Below are 8505 nucleotides of genomic sequence, written 5' to 3' on the forward strand. Positions count from 1 at the left end.
CGCGTATTAAACAGAACTCCACAAAAGCAGGGCTCTGTGTGGTACACCTACTATGTGCTGTCAGTGACTGAGGACACGGAGAACAAGACAGACGAGGTGCCCACCCACCCGAGGCTCACAGCTGGGAGCCAGGAAAGAAAGACACTGAACAAACAAGAAAACAAAATTAGTGCTGTATGGAAAATCAGAAGCGTGAATGTAACAGTGACTTCAGGGTGTCAGCTGGGACGGTCCACACCATCCCAGAGGAGGTGACATTTATTTTTAAGACCCAAGAAACAATAGCCATCAAGCCTCTGGGAGACCAGAACTGCGGACAGACAGCAAAGTGCAAAGGCCCTGAGGGGGCATGAGCCTGGTTTGCTGGAGGAGCAGCAGAGAGAGGAAGTGGGGGAAGCAGAGCAGAGGAAAGGAGGAGGGCCTGGAAAGGAGAGGAATGGAGGGCGTTCCCGGTGGCCGAGGAGGGAGGCCTTCCGTGAGTGGCAGCGTACAAGGGCCCGGCTCTGCACTAAATGTATTTTGTGAATTAGCTCAGAGAATGCTCACAGCAGTCCTTGGGGCAGGTCCATCACCCCGTGGCGTAAAGGGGGAAAGAGGTCAGAGAGCTTGTGAGTTAGTGGGTCTGGGACCAGAGTCAAAGACAAACAGTAGGAGAGGGAGTCTCATGCACCCCGTGCTGCCTGCCCCCCGCCTCCCCCCGTCCCCGGGGGGCTCTTTTCCTCTCGCCCAGCTGCACTGCCACCCCCACTCCCTCCACCTTAAGCGCCAGGGCCTCTGACAGGTTGCCAGGCTGCTGGCCCATCACTGCCAAGGGGTTTCTGTTTCTCCTTTTACTCTCCCCCAAAAGTAAGCCAAGAAAAGAGATCACCCCCTGTGCCTCACCTAAGCAGGGACAGGCTCTGGGACGGGGGAGAAAGAAGCCCATCTCTGCCTCCACAATAGCCTGTTTCTGAGGCCCCTCTGTAGGCCTTGCCCTTGGGGAGCCCCATCCTAAGGGGAGGGAGCCAGGAAATGCGTGAAGCTTGCCAGGCTGGATGGCAACCTGGCAGTCAATGAAGATGCCCCCAGAGGCCAAGGGCAGCAACATCTTCAGGCGTGAGGGGCTGCCTTCCCCGATGCCCAGCACTGCCCCACACCCTGAACTGTGGCACCTGGAGAGGGCAAGCCCCGGGAGGGCTGAGGCCTCCCACCGGCTGGGAGGTGTAGCACAGAAAAGGAGGCAGTTCCACTCACACAGCTCCCGGCTGACACAGCGATGGAAGGGTCTGTCGGCTACCCAGGGCTGGTACAGAGCAGGACCCGGCTCGGAATGAAAATGCAGAACCCCTTGTTCAAAACGCCAGGGGAAAGGACCAATAGGAAAAGCACAAAGTATTATACAAGTAAATATATATAAAGCTTTGCTATGTAGTCTACCTCTTGGTTTTTCATGATGTTTTTTATTTGCTGTTTAATGTCATTCTAAGTAAAGAAAAATTAAAAATTTAAATGAGTCGCATGAATTGTACCATTCACCTTTATAAGGTGTGATGCCGGTTTTAAATGCAAATATACGGAAATTTCACCCATATTCAGAATCACCAAAATTTCACAATTTGTGTTTTGTAGCTTGTGCATGCATATGTATTTCATTCCTACCTAAAAGGTGGAAAAACCACACAAACTAACTCAACTGTTTTTATTTCACTCTGATTCCCACACATTCAAACAACACTCTCCACCTTCATCCGAAAGGAAGAGAACTGGGGGCAGCTCTGCCCTTCCCTGTGCTGTCTTCATGGTCAGCGTAAGGGGCTGCTTATCCAGGGAAATAATATCCAGGTAGGAGCGTGGCAAGGAAAGGGGTGGGGAAGCCTGAGTCACTTGGAGGGTTTGATGCTCCAACCTGGCTGCTCCCCATGGAGGAGCCGTGAGAGATGAGGGCATGGAGGTGGCAGGTCGCCTCCACTCCGACCATGCGACCCCTGTGGCTCCCCGATGCTCTCAGAATAAAATCCACAGCCCTACCCCTGAGCCACGCCTCCCCCCACCACCACCACTCGCTGCCACACATTCTGCTGTCGCCATAGCCCTGCTCTCCCTGACCTGAGCTTGGGAACTGCCCTCCCTCTACCTGGAATCCTCTTCCCCATCATGCCCTTCTTCGGGCTAATGCATACTCATCCTTTGGGTCCCGGCGTGAATATCACTTCCTCTAAGAAGCCTTCCTTCACCTCCCAGGCTGCAGCAGGCACCTCTCTGAACTGTCACAGGTCCTGTGCACCCTTCACTGCTTGTTGTCTTATCCTCCTCTCTCACTACAGACCCAGACCCCAACACATAATAGGTGAATGAATGCAAGAGTTCCCAGGCAGAGGGAGTCTGTGTGCACTGTCTATTGTCTCGCAGGCCTGGCAGCCAGGCCATGGAGGAGGGACTAACCGGCCTGACGCACCTACTATGTTCCAGGCCCCCATGGCACTTCACGTTCCTGACTTCATTTTTACTCCCCTGCAGCCCAGGAAGGAGGTGTTCTTGTACCTGTTACACAGATGAGGGGACAGAGCATGAACGAATCCTCTTTTCTGGAACCCCCACCACCACCACCACCACCACACAAATCCGAGCCCCAGCCAGGGTGACCAGCCCAATGACCTCTCAGCCAGGCCAGTCCAGATGTCCTCATTTCTTGGCCAGTCCCAGAGAGAACTCACTCCCAGCTGGGGCCTGTCCCATCCTTTTGCCCTCCCCCCTCTTCCTCCCCCTCCCCACTTCCTTCCTTCCTGCTCTCGGATATTCCCTTTGCAGGAAAGGCCCCAGGTTCCAGGGCAAGGCCCCCAGGTCCAGCAGCCCAGGCCAGGACACATGCTTCCTCCATCATCTAGGCCCCTCTGCCCTCCCGGGAGGCCGGAAATCTGAGCCAGGCCTCGGAACATGGGAGCACAGCACAGGGGACAGCCCAAGGTCATTCTGTCCCTCCCTCTGCCTCCAGCCCTAGCATAGGCAGAGGAGTTCTGGAACTCATCCTGGAGGCCTGGAGCCCCGCTGGTAGGGGCTTTGTCACTCTGCCTGTGAGCTGGTCTTACCGAGAGCCTCTTCAGGAAGGCCCTGAGCAAGGTGACATGCTGAGTCACTCTGCACAGCACCTGACACAAAGTGCGCGCTCAGCTAACAGTGCCTATGATCATTGTTATTCTCCCCCACATCATCATCACCAGAATTAATCCTCACAATTATCCTGGAAAGTAGATAGAGTTTTTATCCTCAATTTACAAATGAGGAAACTGAGGTTTAGAAGGAAGGAAGTGGCTTACCTAAGCTCTGTAGCAAGTATCAGAACTGAGTACAAACCCAGACCAGGCCAGTGCTCTTCACAACCACGGTTCTGCCACCCACCCATCCGCTCCTTGTGATCCTGGAATATAATTCTTTACCTGCTGTGTGCCTCAGTTTCCCCATCCATACAGTGAGGAGGAGTATGGAGGAAGCATCTCTAGTTTGCTCCTATAAATTGAAAGGAATGCACTCATTCCATGAGCAGAGACTTGCTGAGCGCTGTCCTTTTGCCAGAACAGAGATGGGCACAAGATCACAGATCTGACCCTGGGTGGTCCTACAGGCCAAGGTACCCAAATCCAGAAGTCTCACCTGGATTTCTTCTACTGGGGCTCCATCCATTTCCCCAGTTCGCAGAGGAGAGGAACCCTCACACTGTGGGAGGGGGAGAGGGTGCCCGAACGCCTCCGGGACTGCTGAAGATTGGGGAGAAGGCCCAGGCAGTGGAGAGAGAACTAGGGCTGGCAGGTGGGTAGAGGCAGTAATGGGGCCATGGAGGGGTAGGTGGAACTGGATCTGTGGGGATGCCATTGCTAAGGGCTAGGGTCAGGCAGAAGCTGCCTGGCCTGGAATGGGAATGCCTCATCCTACCACCATCATCTCCCTCCCCCCTCCTTCTGCAGTCAATAGACCCACATAAAAGCCCACATTGCTGGATCTTTGAGTAGAGATTCATTTCTTGGTGGACTCAGGGCTCCCACCACCACCACCACTCTGTTCCCACAGTCCCGCCCCAAGGATCTCAGTTCCAAGCTCCCTCATCAATGCCATCCCTTCATCCCAGCCTCCAGTCCCTCTGCCTAGCCCCGAGAGCGGCCTGGATCGCCAACAACCCCAACGCCTCGCGCACTTCCCCTCTGCACTCCAGCTCGAGGATACACCCAATAAATTAGGACGCTGCTGGAAGAGGCAGGGGAAGAACGCACCAAGGTCCCGGCGTAGCAGCCCAGGGAGCTGCGCTGCTCCGTGGCCACCAGAGGGCGCACGCCCCTTCCCAGAGCCAAAGCCACGACGGTGCTGACGGTGCTGGCCAAGGGGGTGGCTAGCAGAGGATGCGAGGTGGGGGGGTACGGGGGGGGCGTCTTTCACGGCAGTAATCCCCCAAAATGCAGCTCCACCCTGGACGCGGACTTAGGCTCCGTAAGACAAGAGCCTCCAATGCAGCCCCTCGACCTCCATCCCGGCCCCGCCCCGAGCTTGGGTCTTCGGCTAACCGTTTGCGCGCCCCCTCCTGGCCGTTGATAGCACTACTTCCTGGTGGTGCTCGCTCAGAGGCTGGGAGCATAAATGAGGTTGAAGAGGTTAGCACTGGGTGAACAGTACTGAGAAAGTACTGGGGGCCACATTGATGTGCAGATACTGGTGGATAATAGGAGCGCACGAGGGGCCACCGGGTAGGTACTTGGGGTCGTCCCTCGGAGGATATTAAGGGGCACCAAGCCTAAACTGGAAGTAGGGGACCCGGCGCTTACTAGGTGGTAACTGGGAGGCCTGAGTGGATATGTCAAAGCACTGAGCAGGCAAGGAGGGTACTGGATAACAACAGGAGACACCAAGTGGGTACGTGGAAGTACTGGGAGGCACTGGGAAGACACTGGGTGAGTATAAGAGGCACTGGGCGGGAACTGGGGCGTGGAGTGGGGGTGTCATTGAGCCCAGAGTGAGAAGCACTGAGTTGGTTTGGGCAAATGGCGTGACTGAGAGGGTACAGGGGTGGTGGGACAGTTCTTGGCAGGAGCTGGGGACATGGGCATTATCGGTGGGAAGTGGGGAGGCTGGCGGACATTGGGTGGGTATGTTAATCACTAGGTTTGCACTGATACCCTAGACCAGGATAGCACTCCCCTGGGAGTGCCTCAGGGCCCCCCCCCGAAACTGCCTGGGTCATCGTACCAATTTCAGAGACAGGACTCAGACCAGAGATGTCCCTTGGCCAGTGAGGGTCTCCTGCCCCGACCAGGACCTGTTCCTGATTTCCTGGCCAGAAACGGAGGGGAGCGCTGCCCGTGGGCAGAGGACAGAACCCCATATTGTTTACCTCCCCCAGTTGGCAAAGGAAGTAAAGACAAGTCCGTCCTCGGGTCTAGAAAAATAAGGAGCCCCCTCCGCACTCCCTCCCACCAGGCTTCGGCCTTGTGGCCCAGCTTGCTGGCTGCTGGGCCGGGAGGGGCTGCCAGGCTCGGCCTCCTGCCCACTGCGGGGCGCCGGGGGAGGGCGGCTTGCGGCTCGAGATGCCGCGTTGCCATGGAGACGCTGCCGCATCCTGACTGCTCCTGGCAACGGGGTCCCGCAGCCAGGCAGGCGCTTCGCGGGGACCCCAGGGAGCTGGCGCGCCAGGCTGCCCACGGCGCTGCCAGACCCCCGGGACACAGATACGGTTCCCCCACCCACAGACACCCCTCACTTATACTCCCACGGCACACACATGTCCACAGGCGCCCCAGCTGCAGCAGCCCAGGCGGAACTGCAGCCCCAGCCCGCCCTGCAGCCCCCACTCATTAATTCAGCAAACATTTGCTGATCGTCTCAGTGCCAGGCTCGAGCTGGCCACTGCGGCTGCAGGAAGAGTCACACAGGGAAAGCAGTTCAGCCGCCACAACCTCCACCCGCCTTCTCCCCCCCCCCCCCCACATCTCACAGCCCACAGAGGAGGCAGACACAGAAACAGTGCAATCAATATTGTGACCCCAACAGCCAGGCACTGACTGTGGGCTGTGCCTCCCTCACGCAGGGTCTCCCCCAAACCAGACCGCCCCTGGGAAGCACTGTGGGAACCCCTTTTTACAGGGGAGGACACTGGGACACCAGAGAGCTCGTTATTCACCTGAAGCCACATAGTAAGAGTGTTCCCTGCTAACTTGGACCTTAACTGTCTCCCCACACTAACCCTGCTGCAAGCGTTTCCAGAACATAGACGAGGAGGACTCAACTCAGCTGGGGAGGCGGCAGGGAGGATTTCAGACCCCAGCTTGGGGCCAGGGAGAAAATGCAAGTCTGCCAGGCAGAGCGAGGGGAGGTAGCCTCAGCTCAAAGGACAGCCTGTGCAAAGACCTGGAGAATTTAGAGTGGCAGGCGAGGTGTGAGGGAGAGCGGAGGCAGGCGGGGATAGAAAGCTGCTTGGAGGCTTGGTATCCAGGCCAAGGGGCCTGGACTCCATTCCTAGAGGAGTAGGGAAGGTGTGAGCAAGGGAAGGCATGCAGTGATTGTTGCTCTGGCAACCATGGGGGTCGGGGAGGCCCAGAAGGGGGTGAAGCTGGGGGGGGGGGGTGGCAGAGAGCAGGCCATGGTCACCATCCCAGTGAAGGACAAGTGGATCCAGCCCGGCAGTGGGGTGCAGAGAAGAAGCAGGGACACATCCTTCCCGCTTCCCAAGCAAAGATTCTTCTGCCTGAACCAGGAACCTAGAGAACAGAGCTAACTGCGTGATAAGGTGGGGCCTCAGGAAGAGCGAGGGTTGTGGAGAACAGCGAATGGGAACATGCTTCAGAGTGGCATGAGGAAGCCCAGAGCTAGACTCTTTGAAGGACTTCCAAGAGGAATGGGTTTGAGTGTCTGAGAGAAGCCAAGGAATCCTTGAGAAGAAAAGAGCCTGTCACACAAACACACCTGGGCATGGAGGAGACAAGCTGTCCCCCTTCCAGGCCCCTCCTGCCCCTGTCTGCCAGGCCCCATCCAGGGTACCCCTCCGAAGAGGCACAGTCTCCAGCCCCTAACCATCCCCCCTCAAGGATAGCCTCATTTTTTCCCTTCCATGGATTTAGGTCATTGCTCCTTGTCCTCTCTCCGAGGCAACGCGGAAAGTGACTAATTCCCTCCCTTCATTTATGGGTCCTGTTACCTGGGAGGTATTTATAGCGTGACAGCCTCCCTCCCTCCCCAGCCACTCAGCTGCTCTCCCCCAGGCCATCTCTCTCCTAGTCAGGCGGGCCAATCTCTGCTTCCTCTCTCTTCTGCCACAGCCCCACCACCTTCCTTCCAGCCACCCCCTTGCCATTCCCTCATTTCCTGGTAGAAACTGCAGCAGGCTCTGGCGAGGAGGGGCTGACCCAGTGCCTTGCTGAGTAGGGTGCTGTCTACAGAAGGAATGCCCTTCCCCTCTTGATCAGCCCCAAAAGGTGACTTAGGGGCTAGGTCAAGGCAGCAACATTTGGCTGGCTGACCCCTCAGTGATCTCACCACACCTGGTATTTATACTAACAATAGGTAACAACTATTGAGTGCTTACGGTATGCCAGGTATTATTATTACCTCTGGTTTGAGGATAAGGAAACTGAGGCTCAGAAAAGCTAAATGACCCCCCCCCCTCAGGTCTTTATAGCTGGTGTGTGGCACTCCTGCACAGCCACCCTTCAGAGCCATGCTTGGTGGCAATACTGGCCCCAAAGGCAGGTTGGGAGGGGTAAGAAATGAGAGATAGCCAGGGGTGCCTGATCAAAATACATCTCACACCCTGGCTGGGTAGCTCAGTTGGTTAGAGTGTTGTCCAAGGTTTGGGGTTCAATCCCCAGTCAGGGCACATACAAGAATCAACCAATGCCCTAGCTGGTTTGGCTCAGTGGATAGAGCGTCAGCCTGCGGACTGAAGAGTTCCAGGTTCCATTCCAACTAAGGGCACATGCCCGGGTTGCGGGCTCGATCCAAATTAGGGGGCCTGCAGGAGGCAGCCGATCAGTGATTCTTCCTCATCATTGATGTTTCTGTTTCTCTCTCCCTCTCCCTTCCTCTCTGAAATCAATAAAAATATATATTTTAAGAAGAATCAACCAATGAATGTATAAATAAAGGTAAAAAACAAATCGGTTTTCTCTCTCGAATCAATAAATTTTTTTAGCCCTAACCGGTTTGGCTCAGTGGATAGAGTGTCGGCCTGCAGACTCAAGGGTCCCAGGTTCAATTCAGGTCAAGGGTATGTGCCCTGGTTGCGGGCACATCCCCAGTAGGGGGTGTGCAGGAGGCAGCTGATCGATGTTTCTTTCTCATCGATGTTTCTAACTCTCTATCCCTCTCCCTTCCTCTCTGTAAAAAATCAATAAAATATATTTTTTTTTTAAATAAAATAAATTTTTTAAAATTTAGTTTTAAAAAATACATCTCACAAAGCCAGCAGGTTCCCCCACCAGTCATAAGCCATGGCTGATCTTCCCAGGGGTTGTCATGAATGGTGTCATATAGAGGCCACTGGGCTACATG

The sequence above is a fragment of the Myotis lucifugus genome, unplaced genomic scaffold (assembly GCF_000147115.1).
Source record: "Myotis lucifugus unplaced genomic scaffold, Myoluc2.0 scaffold_28, whole genome shotgun sequence".
NCBI classification, from domain to species: domain Eukaryota; kingdom Metazoa; phylum Chordata; class Mammalia; order Chiroptera; family Vespertilionidae; genus Myotis; species Myotis lucifugus.